The sequence below is a fragment of the Dasypus novemcinctus genome, chromosome 19 (genome assembly GCF_030445035.2).
Source record: "Dasypus novemcinctus isolate mDasNov1 chromosome 19, mDasNov1.1.hap2, whole genome shotgun sequence".
Taxonomy (NCBI): Eukaryota; Metazoa; Chordata; class Mammalia; order Cingulata; family Dasypodidae; genus Dasypus; species Dasypus novemcinctus.
In genome coordinates, this window is record NC_080691.1 from 5,542,041 (window position 1) to 5,560,171 (window position 18,131).

The window sequence follows — 18,131 nt, forward strand, 5'->3', positions numbered from 1 at the left end:
TTCGCAGATAAACAGAAACTAATAGAGTAAGCCAATTAGAAACCTGTGGTTTGTTTTAAGAACCCTTCAAGAATTACTAAAGGGAGTTCTCCAGGAGGAAGGAATAAAACAGGAGAGACAGAGTTGGAGGCGAGTGTAAAAAAACAACTAAAAAGACAAAAAGAAAAATGAAAACAAAAATGACATACACAAATCCAAAGAAAATATGGCTAATGTAAGTAATTCCTTGAAAGTAATAACACTGAATGTCAATGTATTAAACTCACCTGTCAAGAGATACAGATTGGCACAATGGATAAGGAAATATGACCCATCTATATGCTGCCTACAAGAAACTCACCTTAGACCCAGGGATTCAAGGAGATTGAAGGTGAATGGCTGGAAAACAATCTTACAAACAATAACAAAAAGTTAATATCAGACAAAATACACTTTAAATGCAAAAGTATTGTGAGAGACAAAGATGTACACTACATATTAGTAAAAGGGATAATCTTTCAAGAAGAAAAAACAATCTTAAACATTTATGCACCTAACAGTGTCATATTAATATCTTCATCTCATTAATCATATCTTCCATCAAATTCTGAAATTGATTAAGGAGATTTGTGTTAACATCATTGATTAGTTATCTTTACTACTGTGCCTTCTTTGGATTCTTCATTTTTTTCCTTGCTTGGCCATATATTCCTCCTTGTATGTTTTGTTATTTTGTTGATTTTGTTGATATCTAGGCATCTAATCATGTTGGTGATCTTACTCTATTCACCAATATGTTTCTCTTGCCTAGTGTTTTTTTTTTTCTACAGCTCTTTTTTGATTTCTGGTTCAATTTTTTCTAAAACTTTAAATTTTCCCAGTTTAAGTTATCAGAACAGGGTCAGGGATCCAATAATGTGGCATAGAATAGATGAAAGTGACTGGGAAAGAATCAGGGGCAACAAACCTGTCTTTCTTCACTTTCCTGGCTAGCCATCAGATGATGCTCCTTGTCAAATCTTCCCACTGTGATGAATACTTCAATTTCCTTTGACTTCTGAACCATAGACTCAAAACCAAATTATACTGGTTAAACTCCCTTAAAACAAACCACAGTCAGACCTCTGTCACACCCTACTTTCCCTGGGAGGAATATGCCCTTTTCCCTCTCTGTTTGCTACTTAGCTGCAGGGTTTATGGAGCTTGTTCTCCTTGAGGGTGGGGGATGGGTGCCATTCCCAGCTGCGGTGTCAGGAGCTCAGTTTTCCTTTTGGGCCCTTAATTTCTCTACCCCCATTTCTCTTCAATGATGAATGTGGCACTCTTCTTTCCTCCAGGTCCCCAAACTAGCTCTCTGGGAGAATGTCTATGCTTTCTCCCTATTTTTTTTTTTTTTTTTATGAGAGCTGCACTCTGTATGAGCTACTCTAGTGCCATTTTCCCAGAACTCTCACCATTGATTCTTCTTGCCTGGGTTTCACTTTTGCCCAAAATTTAATTTCTCTTAATTCTAAACCTCTGGGAAGACTTACATCACTTAATAATTTTTACAAACATTTCCATGGCTCTTTTATATACTTAAAAGGGGCATGTCTCATTTTCATGTTTATGAGGATCCTGTACACCTGAGACCATTCCATATCTTTCCTTATGAAAATGGATTTTCTATTTTACCTCTAACCCATTAGGACTGGAGGACACATTGAGCCAGATACCCTCCTGGGCCCATTAATGACAGATTATTTTACAGTCCAGGATCTATTATGGGACTATTTGTTATAGGACACATTTAAACCTAAATTCACACCACCTGGGAATGCTCCACTTTTTCAGCATATGTGAGATGGATGATCACACTTTCCCTATGAATATCCTTCAGTAAATTTAAATTAGTGCTCCAGGACTATTTACATTAAGTATGTGCCACCAAGAAGGGAGATTAGCAACTCCACTTGTAAAAGATAATCATATTAGAAAATAATGTGGAGCAAAAACCCTCTCCCAGCATGATGAAACCAGACAATATTAGCAATATTTTTATTTGTAATATTATTATTGGTAATAATTCATGCCAAGAAGGTAAGCAGGATAAACCAAGAAAAAGTCTATTGAATGGAGACCTACACAATTTTGTTGGCTTTTTTTTGTTGTTGTTATTGTTCTTGGTGTTTTCCTTGATTTGTAATCCAGAGGCTCAAATCCTCCAAATAAACCATTCTTTCAAACAAAAATGTCAAATGCTGAGAGCCATATGCCATCAAATTTGGCTAATACAAGCCCTGTGGTACAAATACCTTGCTGGCTTGACTATCTCCAGCTGAACAAACAAATGAGGCAAATAGCCCATAGGAATTGGACAAATTGGAGGAGTCACTACAGGTGACTTTTGGAGCTCCCATATCAGGCACAGATATTTTAATTACTAAACAAACTGACATGTTATTAGCTCCATGCTCCCAAATTTGGCCATATGATTTAAAACCTTTTGCAACAGTGTCCTCTTCATCACATATCTGAACCAAACATTGGACTGTTGGGAGATTTTACATTCAATTGCCATTAGTTGAGGCTTTAATTCTACTAATTGGGTTCTGGCTCTTTTGTCAAATTACAGCAGCATCAAGTTGCTAGCTCTGCACTACAAAGCCCCTGATTTAATAGATATTTGCATGTCAGAAACTTGGTCCAATGTTGCCTTCAAATTCTACAAGCAGTTAGAGGTCCTAAGATGCAGGTCACAGGCCCTGTGTGTGCAGTCTCTCATGGTGGAGTGGTGGGCCCCTTCTGGTAGTGGGCCCCTGCACAATCATAGGCCTTCCCTGTACCCTTACTTGGGCAGTTGCTTGTCCACAACTGCCCTGTCAGTCTTCCCAGCCAGGTTCCAGGCAGACCTAGAACTTCAGCACCTGGAGCCCAATGCCCAGAAGTGTCTGGAGGTATTGGGTGGCCCCAGTGCTGCCACTAGTAATGCCAAATCCTAGAAGAATAGGTGGGGGCAGCATGTTCTCCTTTAAGCTTCCCAGACCCACATTCAGATCCTATGTCCTGCTACTGACCCAGGTTGATGATAAATGTAATTTGCAACCAAATATTAAAAAAGTTAATCCAGTTCTTTTACCAGGAGAATTGTCATAAGTGAACTCAATTTTGTACAAAAATGCATTGTAACAGATACAATTCAATATGATTTGTCGGGAAAGCTGATAGGCAGTAATTTTAAATTTTCCTTTATTAACACTTCATAAAAGAATATTCTTACACTATTAACCACAATCTTCATGCATCACCAAAATCACTATATTATACAGTCCCTCATTATTCTCTACCTTCCTTTCAATTAAAATATTACATCCAGGGGGAAGAAGCAAGATGGTCGCTGAGTGAACTTGCCTTGCGATCTCTCCTGGAAAGAAACGGCTGGGTGTGGCTGGAGGTTCTCCGAGGTGGGGCTTTTTCAGGATTTTTGCAGGGCAGGAAGTGTCTGGACATCGATTTGGTGGAAAGGTAACAGAGAGGATTGGTCTATAAGATATAATTTGGGTTCTATTGCCCGGAGGTGAGACCCGCACACAGGTTCCTCCCTCTTGGGGGTGGGTGGAGCCGCGGTGCCATGCAGCGGCTCAGCTTTTTGGTGGCTCTGCAGTGCTGGGGAGTTCGCGAGTCCTGGGCGGGCTGTTGGTGGGTTGATGTGACGGGTCGCCTTTGCAGATCGATTTGGGGAGATAGACGGTGTTTTGTTGTGAAGCGGGGGAAATTTTTGATTGCGGACACAAATAATAGTGCTTCCGCATGAAGCCCCGCCCCCACAAGCCCGGCTGCCAATCTGCAACCGAATTAGGCTGTAGGCAATAAAGGGACGTAATTGGGAAGTTGTTTCAGGGTGCGGCAAGGGAGGGGGACACGTCTGGAAGCCGATTAGGGAATATTTTGCGAAGCTTGGGAATTCCAGTTTTGGAATCTGTTTTCGGAGTCACGAGCTGGGCTTCGGATCTGTGCCAGTCAAGTGGCAGTGTTCTGGAAGCACAGGGCAGGAGCTGTCCAAAAGCTGAAGTGATGATATACCCACATTAATGAGCCCTACTAAGTAAGTGAATTGCAGGGTTCAGACATAATATAGAGTTTATGGATCTAACTTCCCCCATAGGGCTGGCGCCCAGCTGTGGGGATCGCTGAGGGCTGTGTTACACTGCAGGGCTCCTAGGTTTCCTGTTGACCAGATAGGAGGTTGCCTGGTCTGAATCCGCTAAACTCTGTTGGCCCACACCCCAGAGAATCACACCTCTTGAGTCTTAATATCTCAGACTTTCCACCCCTGAATCCATCATGCCCTGAGGTCCATCTGAGGTCCTTGAAAGCCCTAGCCTTCAACGTTGGTGTTTTTTCTTTATCATTTCATTTTGTTTTGTTTTTATTTTCATTTTGTCTTATTTTTTACTTTTTTTAATGTCCTGATTGCTAACACCGCATTATCCCCTAGTCTTTTCTCACAGCATATCACCCAAAGTCTTTTTTTTATTCAGTTATTTAGGAGTTTTTTTGTGGTTGTTGTTGTGTAGTTGGTGTTTTAATAGTGGTTCGTGTAGATCTGTTTTTTTTTCTTTCCCCTACCTGTTCCCCACCCTTTGCTCACCCCCTTTTCCTTTCTTCCTTTCTTCTCTTCCCCCCTTTTTTTAAATTTTTTTTATTTTTTAATTTTTTTTTCTTTTTCTGTTTTCTCTCTCCCTCGTGTCCCTCATCTTCTACTTATTTTATTTTAACTCAATTATACAATAGGTGCAGCAGGAAACACCTCACATTTGCTGGGGTTTTCTCATCCTCCACTGCCTCATTTCTGTGTGAACTGATTTAGGCTACATACACTATCCTCTTTCCCCTACATCTTGATATCCGCCATCATCTACTGTCTCTCCTATATTGTACCTCCCACCTCCCTTTCTTTGATCCACGAAGTGTCTAAATCTTAATTTCTAATAACTTTGTTTTGTTTTCTGTCTGTTATCCACTCTTGCAACTATTACCTTTCTTTTCTTTTTCCCTCTCTCACGAAAACAATAGCTTTTTAGCTCATACCATATTCCTCCCATATTCAATCATCTACCTCATAATAGGTACTCTACCTACTGCTATAACTCTACACAATTTACATGAATCTAACCTCCATCCTCCCAGATCTCATATTCTTGCTTTGTTAACATATATCACCAATATTACTTTACACTTTTCCCTTGCTTACACAATTGCCTTTCCCTGGCACTAATACTTTCCTTTAAAGTGAACTTAACCAACAACAAGAAATTAGAATAAGAAGAACAAAGAGAAGATATAACACTTATGCAAAAACAACAGCTAATTAATCTCCAAGAGTAGACAAAGAAGCTAAGGAACTGATTAAATCCATCAAGATTAAATAATGACCAGAAAGCAACAAAAATCTACAAACCAAACCAGTAATCAGGAAAACATGGCTGAATCCAATCAACAAACCAAAAATCAGGAAGGGGAGCAGAACTTTGCACAAGCAATGAAAGATCTCAGAACATTTGTCACTGACAAATTTGATGAAGTAATGAAAGAGGTTAACAACATGAAGACATCACTTGGAGGGGAAACTGCAGACATATGCAAAAAGATAACAGATATGATGGGAATGAACACCACAGTTCAAGAAATCAAAAATATACTTGCAGCAAATATCAGCAGACTAGAAGAGGCAGAGCAGAGAATTAGTGATGTGGAAGACATTACATCAGAAATCAAACAGATAGTAGAAGGGGTTGATAAAAAGATAGCAAAAATCCAGCTAGGACTTAGGGACCTGAATGACAATGCAAAACGCTCAAACATATGTATTATAGGCATCCCAGAAGGAGAAGAGAAGGGAAAGGGGTCAGAAGGAGTGTTGCAGGAAATAATGGCTGAAAACTTCCCAAATCTACTGAAAGAGACAGATGTACATATCCAAGAAGCACAGTGCACTCCACTAGTCATAAACCCCAACAGGCCCACCACAAGACATATACTTGTCAAATTATCCAATGCTCAAGACAAAGAAAAAATCCTAAAAGCAGCAAGAGAAAAGAAAACCATCACATACAAGGGAAGCTCCATTAGATTAAGTGCTGATTTCTCATCTGAAACCATGGAGGCAAGAAGGCAGTGGTATGATATAGTCAAGGTACTAAAGGAAAAAAATTTCCAACCAAGAATGCTCTATCCAGCTAAACTAGCATTCAAACATGATGGAGAGTTCAAAATATTCACAGACAAACAGAAACTGAAAGAGTATACCAACAAGAAACCTCCCCTTCAAGAAATTCTAAAGGGAGTTCTGCAGGAAGAAAGAAAAAAACAGGACAGGCAAAGTTGGAGGAGAGTATAAGAGCAACAACAACAACAAAAAAGACAAAAAGGGAAGGAAAACATACAAACAAAATATGACAAACACAAATCCAATCAAAATATGGCTAACACAAATAATTCCTTGAAAGTAATAACACTGAATGTGAACGGATTAAACTCACCTATCAAAAGATTCAGACTGGGACATTGGATAAGGAAATATGACCCATCCGTATGCTGTCTACAAGAGACACATCTTAGACCCAGAGACGCATGGAGATTGAAAGTGAATGGCTGGAAAACAATCATACAAGCAAACAATAACCAAAAAAAGGCAGGAGTAGCTATTAATATCAGAAAAAATAGACTTTAAATGTGAAACAATTGTGAGAGACAAAGAAGGATGCTACATTTTAGTGAAAGGGAAAATCTGTCAAGAAGATCGAACAATCATAAATATTTATGCTCCTAAAAAGGGCGCCTCTAAATATGTGAGGCAAACCCTGGAAAAACTAAGTGAAACAATAGATGCATCTACAATTATAGTGGGGGATTTTAATACACCACTATCAACTCTGGACAGAACATCTCAAAAGAGAATCACTAAAGAAACAAAACATTGAACAGTATATTAGAGAAGCTGGATCTAATAGACATATATAGATCATTACACCCAAACACAGCAGGATATACATTTTTCTCAAGCGCACATGGATCATTCTCCAAGATAGACCATATGCTAGGCCACAAAGAAAGGATGAATGAATTCAGAAAGATTGAAATCATACAAAACAATATCTCTGACCACAGTGGAGTCAAGCTGGAAATTTGCAAAGGACAGAAGCCCAGGTTTCACACCACGATTTGGAAATTAAACAGCACACTCTTAGAAAAACAGTGGATCAAAGAGGAAATCTCAAAGAAATCAATGACTACCTTGAATCAAATGATAATGATAACACAACATACCAAAATTTATGGGATGCAGCAAAAGCAGTACTGAGAGGGAAATTTATAGCCATAAATTCATATATCAAAAAAGAAGAAAGAGGGAAAATTGAAGAACTAAATGCACATTTGAAGGAATTAGAAAAACAACAAAGTAACCCAACAGGAAGAAGAAGGAAGGAAATAACAAAGATAAGAGCAGAACTAAATGAAATAGAAAATAAGAAAGCACTTGAAAAGATAAACAAAACCAAGAGCTGGTTTTTTGAGAAGATCAACAAAATTGACAAACCTTTAGTGAGACTAACAAAGAAAAAAAGAGAGAAGATGCAAATACACAAAATAAGAAATGAGAAAGGCAATATCACCACTGACCCCACAGAAATAAAGACTATCATAAGAGGATACTTTGAAAAACTATATTCCAACAAAAATGACAATTTAGAGGAAATGGACAAATTCCTAAAAACACATAAGCAGCTCATATTGACAAAAGAAGAAATTGATGATCTTAACAAACCAATCACAAGCAAAGAGATAGAATCAGTTATTTAAAATCTCCCAACTAAGAAGAGCCCAGGGCCAGATGGCTTCACGGGTGAATTTTACAAACATTCCGGAAAGAACTAACACCAATCCTGCTGAAACTATTCCAAAAAATCGAAACAGAAAGAACATTGCCAAACTCCTTCTATGATGCCAACATTACCCTAGTACCAAAGCCAAACAAAGACACCACAAGAAAGGAAAATTACAGACCAATTTCTCTAATGAACCTAGACGCAAAAATACTTAACAAAATACTTGCTAATCGTATTCAACAACACATTAAACGAATTATACACCATGACCAAGTGTGATTCATCCCAGGTATGCAAGGATGGTTCAACATAAGAAAATCAATCAATGTAATACACCATATAAACAGATTGAAGGGAAAAAAATCACATGATTATATCTATAGATGCAGAAAAAGCATGTGACGAAATATAGCACTCTTTCTTGATAAAAACACTCCAAAAAATTGGAATACAAGGAAATTTTTTGAACATGATAAAGAGTATATATGAAAAACCTAAAGCCAACATTGTTTACAATGGAGAAATCCTAGAATCCTTCCCTCTAAACTCAGGAACAAGACAAGGATGCCCATTGTCTCCACTCCTATTTAACATTGTCTTAGAAATACTTGTTCGAGCACTGAGGCAAGAACCAGATATAAAAGGCATTCAAATTGGAAAGGAAGAAGTAAAAATTTCATTATTTGCAGATGACATGATCCTATACATAGAAAACCCTGAGAGATCTACAACAAAGCTTCTAGAACTCATAAATGAGTTTAGTAAAGTCGCAGGTTATAAGATCAATGTGCAAAAATCAGTAGCATTTCTGTACACCAATAATGAGCAAGATCAGGAGGAAATCAAGAAACAAATACCATTCACAATAGGAAATGTGAGCCGACGTTTGCAGGGGTGGAATTCATGACGAGCTGGTGGTAAGTATGAACACAAAGAAGAGATAAAATGGGGGCAAGGGGTTGCCTTTGGGAGGCGCTTTGCAGGTTTGAGGGAGGCTGGGGATGGGCGGATGGGTAATATTGCCCAAAAGTGGGGGAAGGGAGGGGTAGCATACGAACATAGGAGAGTGTCAGGTGTTGGTGGAGAGTAAAATGCCGAGAAAATCGTATCAAAATATAATTAAGAGGGTTACCTGTTTAGAATGCTCGGAGGGGATGGTCCAATGTGGGACGGGCTCCTGGGGAAAGTCTGAATGCTCATTTTGCCAGAGTGGGTGGCACCATTGGGTAGAGACCCAAGTAGTGAGAGTGGGGGTGGACCCACATCCTGGGGAGGACTAATGCCATCAAATAGAGGGAACTGTATCTCTCGAGAGAAAGGGTGGCTCCCAGGGCATAGGGGCAGTTGAGCAAGTTAGGCCCTGAACACTGTTGCAAGTATCTCTGGACGTGGCTCCTCGGGAAAGGGAGGTTGGCTGTCACTGTGGGCACCAAGGTGGATGGGAAAATGGATGTTAAATGTGTGGAACCAAGGTAAATGGGGGGTAAGAGAGGAGTTTCGCGAGAGTACACAAGGATGGATATAAAACATGTAATATTACACCATAACATATAGGAGACAACAGACTGATAATGTAAACCATAATGTAAAACATAGGATAACTAAAAAATTAGAAAACTGTGTATCCTAAAGTAAGCACCACAATGTAAGCACAGATGTCACCTTGTTTGAAAGCTATTGTCTCAGATTCTGTACATCACTTTAAGTAAATATGATGTGAATAAGGTGTAAGAGTATCGCTGTGGAAGGGAAAAGGTTTTGTGCTGGATGTGTGGGAGTGCTGTATATTATATATATGAATTGCTGTGGTCTAGGGCTCTTGTTAAGAGAAGTTCAATAATTACGGGAAAAAAAAAGATAGAATGTAGAATTTTTTCCAAGTCAACACGTATTCTATATCTAACCTTTAAACCCATCGCTATATGCCATTTTGCTAGTAAGGGATCCTGACATTATATTGGGCTTCAATTTTCAGGAAGTTCTGATCACAGAGTGGTTCAACAAGGGCAACAGAGGAATACTGGTATAGGATACTATTGACAGGTGATATATGGCTGACAGGGAGCTATACAGGACATATGTCCAGGGTGCGTGGTAATGTTTGGATATACTCATAGTGGCAACAATTAAAAACTACAGCTGGGGGGGGTACTGGGTTCCTGGCTGGTGGTGCTCTGTCATGGTCCCTAGGGGAGCAGTGACAGTCTCCCAGGTGCAGTGGCAAGGACCAGGAAGGAATGAGGGTCCAACAGTGAGCCCCTGACGCTAATGACTATGCTTGTGAGCTGATATGCCTGAAATAAGAACAAGGCCTAGAGCAGCATTGTGCCTGGGAATTTCCTCCTGACAGCCTTCATGTTACTCAAATGTGACCAGTCTCGAAGCCAAACTCAGTATGTAAATGCAATGCCTTCCCCCCAGCATGGGACATGACACCCGGGGATGAGCGTCCTGGCACCGAGGGATCACTATCAACTACCAACTGATGATGCAACTGGAGAATGACCTTGAAGGGAAGGTTCAATGCGGATCAGCAGAATATCCCTGTCTACATAAAATAACATGACTTTAAAATGCTGTTTGACCTAATGTAAGGGGGAAATGGAAAGGAGAAATGAGTTTATATGAGTCTCTAAAAAAGAGTCTGGAGGCTGTCAGAAGGGTTGCCCTTATGCACAACTGAGCAGAGTCTAAGAGACAGATAAAGTAGATACAACCCCCAGGTATTGGTTCCTTTGAGGGCTAAAGAGGCCCATGGGTGCTATGGTCATGGCAGATGGGGTTAACTGCCATGTCAGATGGCCCTTCTTTGGAGCTGGTGTTTATGCGTGATGAATCTGGACTCAGATGGGATCTCTCTTCATAAGACTTTCATGCTACTGTGCTGGAGTTGTAGTTGGTGTTGAGGTTTAAGATATACTTAGGGGATCTGAATCTTTGGACTGACAATGTGATAGCCAGGCCCTGAGCCTCAACAGACTCCAGCACCTACAATCTGATTTATTGGACTCACCTCACTCAGCTAAGATGGAGTTGAAGAAGGACAACCACCACACCATGGAGCCTAGAGTGCCTACAACTGAAAGCGAGAGGATTGCATCCAGTATCCATGTGGAATCTCAGCCTCCTCTTGACATAGAGGTGCAATGGACACAACCAATCCAATGTCCACAGAGAAAAGGTGGCATTGGAGTGGGAAAAGTGGACATGGTGGCTAATGGGTATGGGGAATGGCAGGAAGAGATGAGAAGTGGAGGCGTCTTAGGGACTTGGAGCTGCCCTGGATGGTGCTTCAGGGGCAATCACCGGACATTGTAAATCCTCACAGGGCCCACTGGATGGAATGGGGGAGAGTATGGGCCATGATGTGGACCATTGACCATGAGGTGCAGAAGTGCCCAGAGATGTACTTACCAAATGCAATGGATGTGTCATGATGATGGGAATGAGTGTTGCTGGGGGGGGAGTGGTGGGGTGGGGGTGGTGGGGTTGAAGGGGTCCTCATATATTTTTTTTAATGTAATATTATTACAAAATCAATAAAAATAAATAAATAAATGAAAATAAAAAATAAAATATTACATCCACAGACTACCCTTTTTGGTCACAATCACATTTATTAAAAAACAGTGTTAGTTTTACTCACTGTAATGTAAATGTATTGCCACCAAATCTATTCATTTTCACACATTTACAACAAACATTATTAAAAATTCTACATATATTAAGAATCAGCTCTCATTCTCAACCCATATTCTATTTTCTAGGAGGTAGAAGAGGTTATGAGATTTTTCTTTTTGGAGTAAGGAAAATTGAGGTGATGAGAGCACAACTCGTGATGAATATGAGAGCCACTTAGTGTACACTCTGAATGGATTTTAAAAATCATGGGACTGTATAACACAATGAGTCATTTGGTGGAAGCTGGACTGTGGTTATCTGAACAAATATGGGAACATTCTCCTATGAACAATAACAACTTTATAATGTTAATACAGGGTGTCTGTAACCAGGTGGGTTGTGGTAAAAATACACCTAATGTAAGATACTGGCTATAGGTAGTAGTAATGTTTTGATGATGCTTTTCATAGTTTGTAACAATTGTTTCCATAACAGTGCAAGGTGTTGGTGTTGGGGTAATATATGGGAGCCCTGAATGATGGTATGCATGTTTTTTCCAAGTTCACAACATTTACTATACACTTATTGTTTGTGGATGTTCATTGATGAATGATAAAATTCAACTTTAAAAAAGTTTTAAAATTTTTCTTTATTCCAGGTTATCCAATGCCATTTTAAGAAATTCAATGACAAAACTTTCTTCTTGGTAAACGTAATGTTCCTTTGAAATGTATTGAGCAAATTGCACAGCAAATGAATACAAAAAGAAGCAGAAAGTCCTAGGCCCCAAGCAAAACTCTAATTTGATCCAATAGTGTTAGTTATTTATTGTAAAGACTCCAGGAATGTCATATTTTGCTTTGAAAAATCATGTCTCAAAACTGCTAAAAAAGGTATACCTTGCAAATACTTCACTCTTCCCAGCCAACAGGCCTGCAGCTAATCTTTATATTTGAATTTGCTGGGAAAAATACTACAATTCAGTCAAAAAAATAAATTGACTACCCTCAGGAGGTTGAGGAGGAGGTTTTAGAGCCAGTGGTTTGAAGTTACTCAGAAAGGGACAGAGGTATCAATAGGATGGGTGTTTCTGTGTGGAGAGTTTGTTCCATTAACAAGGGTTACATGATATTCACTTGCCTTCCAGAATACTTTGTACTGCCAAGCTCTTTAGCAGACCAAGATTAAAGTAGTTTTCCCATTATTTGTTGGAAGATTGCCACTCCTGTGCTGAAACCACCCTAATTGGCATATCTTGGTGAGAAGGGTCCTCACAAAAGATGTGTTGCAGCAGAGAAAAATTGATCAAAGTATCTGTAATGCAGTAACTAGAAATAACCCACAGAGAAGTGATGTTTACAAATTGGGTTTGAATAAGACCTTGTCTAATATCCAGGAAATACAGAAGGTATTTGTAAAACTTAAGCAACTATGTGTTAATGAGCCTTTTGAAGAAACTTAACTGAAATGGCTATCTTCATTGCAATGTACTAGGTGGTTAAAATATGTAAAGGCATTCCTTAAGCACTCAGTAGCACTTATGTACAGGCTGGAAAGCAAACATACCTACCATAAGAGAACAAGTAGATTTGAGTTATGTCACATTTTCTCTTATTCAGGTGATGATGGATCCCTACATTAGTACAATTTCTGTATTTCAGTGTCTGATACAGAAGGAGTGGATCATGGCTGGCTATCAGTTCCTGGACAGATGCAACCATTTAATGAGATCAGAAAAAGAATCCCCCTTATTTTTGCAATTCTTTAATGCCACAAAGCAACTGTTAATATCCAGCCATGCTCAAGTTTTAATAAAACTGACTTAGTGGTCCTGTACAACAGTATCCGCATCTCACTGTTAGGAATGCTCCTATTCAACTGTCCTGACCAGTGGGTGAAGCAAACCACAGAATTTGTTGTAAGTGAAAATAGCCAATTGGGTGATGAAATGAGCTTAAAATTCACATTGGTTTGGGACTGGTCTTTTCAGTTTACAGCGAAGTATCACACCATTTTCTGTAATGCTTTATACATTGGAAAGAGCATACCTTACATACAGAATTGCTCTATGAAATTTTTTAAATGGACAAAGAAAAGCTACAGTTCCACAAATAGAGAATAGTTGTCCTTCAAGAATGGAACCATCACTAACCAATTACTTCATCAAAGGAGAAATCTGTTAATATTACAACTGAAACCAGAATTATGGGAAGATGGCATCATATGAGGCAAAAACAATGGAGAAAAAGCCAAAAGCTCTCCAAGGGGTCTGATTTTGGAGTCAGCAGACCAGGACAGTGCTTCACAATTCCCAGAAGGGTGAGGGCCAAAGAGATGACCTAAAAATTACAAATGTAAGTTAACAAACCCTTGTGGCATCCTGGAAGAGCTCCATTCCCCCACCCCAAGTCATTAAACTGGGGTAAAAGCCCTAGCTTCCTGCAGCTGACTGAGAGAGGAATATATTCCTACCTATGAGCTCTTACAAGGAAAAGAAAAGGGATTGGGGGGATTTTCTTCAATGACTTCAGCCAGCAGAGTCTAATTTCAATTCCAGATTTGGCCAGACCAAAACACAGGAAAACAGATATTGAAATGAACACCTCCATTGAAAGGTGCTCTGGTAAGTGCCATTTACAGGCAGGTATGGAAATTGCATGGACAAAACTGCATTGGAATCTCTCTGTACCCTAACTTCTAGAAGGAAATCTGCACTTAAACTGGGCACTTTTAAAAACATAGAACAAGTTGAACTAAGTAGCAAAGAAGATATGTGAAAAAAAATAATAGGTGAGAGAGAGAAAACTGACCATAAGAATAAATTCACCAACATATTCAGGTGCCTGGACATCAGCAAAAAATTACAGATCATATCAGGAAACAGGAAGAGTTTGTCCAAGCAAATGAACAAACCAAATCTCCAGAAGAGATATGGGATTTAAGACAAGACATGGAAATCACACAACTCTCCTAAATCAATTCAAAGAATTGAAAGGAAGTAAGACTAAAAGGATAAAAGATATTAAGAAGACTCTGGGTGACCATAAAGAACCGTGTGAAAGCCTGCAAATAAAAATAACAGGCCTTATTTAAAGATAGAACATCTGAATTGGAAAAGACAGGAAAAAAGAAAGAGAATGGGAAAAAATGGAAGAGGATCTCAGGGAATTGAATAACACTATGAAAGACACAAACATTCACATTATTGGTTCCCCAGAAGGAGAAGGGAATGGAAAAGACACATAAAGTATTTCTGAGAAAATAATGACCAAAAACTTCCCACCCCTTATGAAAGACATAAATATCAATAGCCAAGAAGGACAACATACTCCACACAGAATAAATCTGAATCGACCTACCCCCAGACAGTTACTATTCAGAGGACAAATATCAGAGATAAACAGAGTCTTCAGAAATCCACAAGAGAAAAGCAAAACATCACTTGCAAGGAAACATCAGTAAGATTAAGTACCAACTTCTCATTAGAAACCAAGGAGGAAATAAGAAAGTGGTATGATGTTTCTATGATACTGAAGGAGAAAAAACTGTCAGCCAAGAATTCTGTATCCAGGAAAACTGTCCTTAAAAATGAGGGAGAGTTCAAAGTCTAAACAGACAAACAAAACCTGATAGAATAGTTTACCAAAACATCACAATTGCAAGAGCTAATGAAGGCAGTGCTACATCCTGAAAGGAAAAAGCAAAGGCAAGAGATTTGGAGAAGAATGTAGAAATGAAGATTAATAGGAAGGTTAAATTTAAGTGTGAATAGACAGATAATAGTATGACATGAAAACACAAAGCCAAAGGACAAAATACATGAAATAATAATGCCTTTAAACTAATAACTGTGAATGTTAATGTTTTGAACACCAAATCAAAAGACATAGACTAATAGAATGGATTTTAAAAATGAAACAAATATATATTGTCTACAAGAGACTCACCACAGACATAAGGACAAATCCTGATAAAAAGTGAAATGTTATTTCATACAAATAATAACCAAAAAACCTACTGTAGTGATACTAATATTGGACCAAAGAGATTTTAAATGCAAAATGGTGTTAAGGGATGAAGAAGTCTATTATATATTAATAAAAGGATCAAGTCATCAAGAAAAAATATCTAACCCAAGTGCTCCATGATACATGAAGTACTTACTGGCAAAGCTGAAGGGAGAAATACATGTCTCTACAATAACATAAATTTCAACATATCATTCTCAGTATTAGACAGAACATGTGAACAGAGGATAAAGAAACAGATAACTTGAATAATATGATAAATGAACTAGACCTAACGTACACCTATAGAGCATTGCACCCCAAACAGCAGGATAAACTTTCTTTTCGATCACTCATATATCCTTCTCCAAGGTAGACCATATGTTGGGTGGCAAGAAAAGCCTCAATAAATTTAAAAAGATTGACATTAAACAACACACTTTCTCTGATCATAACAGAATGAAGATGGAAATTGATAGTGTTGGAAAAAGGAAAATTAATAAATATTTGGAGAATAAAAACACAAATAATCAATGGATCAAATCAGAAATTACAAAAGAAGCAGCAAATATCTTGAGATGAAAGAAAATGAAAACACAGCATATCAAAACCTACAGGACACTGCAAAGGCAGTACTGAGAGTGAAATTTACAGACTCAATGCTTACGGTAAAAAAGAAGAAAGGACTAAAATTGGAGAGCTTACTGCTACCTGGAAAACCTATAAAAGAGCAGCAAACTAATCCCAAACCAAGCTGAAGGAAAGAAATAGAAAGTTCAGAGCAGAAAGAAATGAAATTGAGAAAAAAATAGAGTGAATCAAAAAAACCAAATTTGGTTACTTGATAAGATCAACAAACCTGACAACTCCTTAGCTATAATGACAAAGAAAAAGAGAGAAGACACAAATAAATAAAATAAATCGGAGGGAGAACATGACTACTGAACCCACAGAAATAGGTGTGATCATAAGAGGATTCTATGAGCAACTCTATGCCAAAAAACTAGACAATGTAGACAAGATGGACAAATTCCTAGAAACACAGGACCCACCAACACTGACCCTAAAAGACATAGAAGATGTCAACAAACCAATCACAATTGAAGAGATAGAAACAGTCATCAAAAAACTCTCAAAGATGAAATGCCAGGGTCCAGATAACTTCTCAATGAAATCTACCAGTTATTCAAAGACAATCTTATACCAATCTTGCTCAAACTCTTCCAAAAAATTGAACAGGAAAGAACACTACCAAACTCATTATATGAAGCCAACATCACACTAATACCACAACCCAATAAAGATACTATTTAAAAAATTACTACCCAATATCCATAAAGAACATAGATGCAAAAATCCTCAACAAACTGAATCCAAAAGCACATCAAAAGAATTATGCATAAATATCAAGTGGGTTTAACCTAGGTATACAAGGGTGGTTCAACACAAACAAAAAAATAATTAGTGTAATATATTGATAAATTGAAGAAGAAATATCACATGATTCTTCATATGATGCAGAAAATGTATTTGATAAAATACACCACCCTTTCTTGATTAAAAAAAAAAAACACTCCAAGAGATTGGAATAGTTCATATATGAAAAACCTACTGCTAGTATTGTACTCAATGGTGATAGACTGAAATCTTTAATGCTGAGATGAGGAACAAGACAAGGATGCCGCCTGTCACAATTATTATTCAGTATTGTGCTAGAATTACTAGCTAGAGCAATTAGATTAGATAAAGAAATAAGAGGCACCCAACTAGGAAAGGAAAAAGTGAAACTTCACAATGTGCTGATAGTATGAACCTATATCTAGAAAATCCTGAAACATCCACAACACAGTTACTAAAATTAATAGACAAGTTCAGCAAAATGACAGGATGCAAGTTTAATATACAAAAATCAATAGATTTATTGTGCACTACTGCTGTGCAATCTGAGGAGAATATTAGGGGAAAATTCATTTATAATATCAGTTAAAACAATAAAATATTTAGGAATAAGCATAGCCAAGAACATTAATGACCAGTATTCAGAAAACTACCAAAAAAATTTTAATAGAAAATGAAGAAGATTTACATAAATGGAAAAACATTCCATGTTCATGGATTGGAAAACTAAATATCATTATGTTAATCCTACCCAAACTGATTTACAGACTCAATGCAATCCCAATAAAACACCTAGCAGCCTTTTTGAAGAAACTGAAAAGACAATTTGCAAATTTATTTTAAAGGGCAAGTGGCCCAAAATAGCCAAAAAATCTTTAAAAAAGAAACATGACATTGGAAGACTCTCACTTCCAGGCATAAAAGAATATTACCTACAGTGGCAAAAACAGCATGGTACTGGCATAAAGACAGACTTATTTGAAAATAGAACTGAATCAAGAATTCAGGAACAGACCCTCACATCTGTAATCAAGTGATTTTTGACAAGGTTGCTAAGCCCAACCATTTGACCAGAACACTGTATTCAACAAATGGTCCTGGCAGAATGGGATATCCATATCCCAAAGAAAGTCTATCCTGATCTCACAAATTAGACAAAAATTAACTCAAAATTGATCAAGGACCTAAATATAAAAGGTGACAAGCTTAAAACTCCTAGATAAAATTGTAGGAAAACATCTTCATGATGTTTTAGTAG

At 38.0% G+C, this 18,131-nt stretch overlaps 1 pseudogene; it reads left to right on the forward strand.

Annotated features, from left to right (window-relative positions):
• Nucleotides 1-2,979: 2,979 nt before the first annotated feature.
• Nucleotides 2,980-13,695, forward strand: LOC101424763 (myotubularin-related protein 10 pseudogene; annotated as a pseudogene).
• Nucleotides 13,696-18,131: the final 4,436 nt, after the last annotated feature.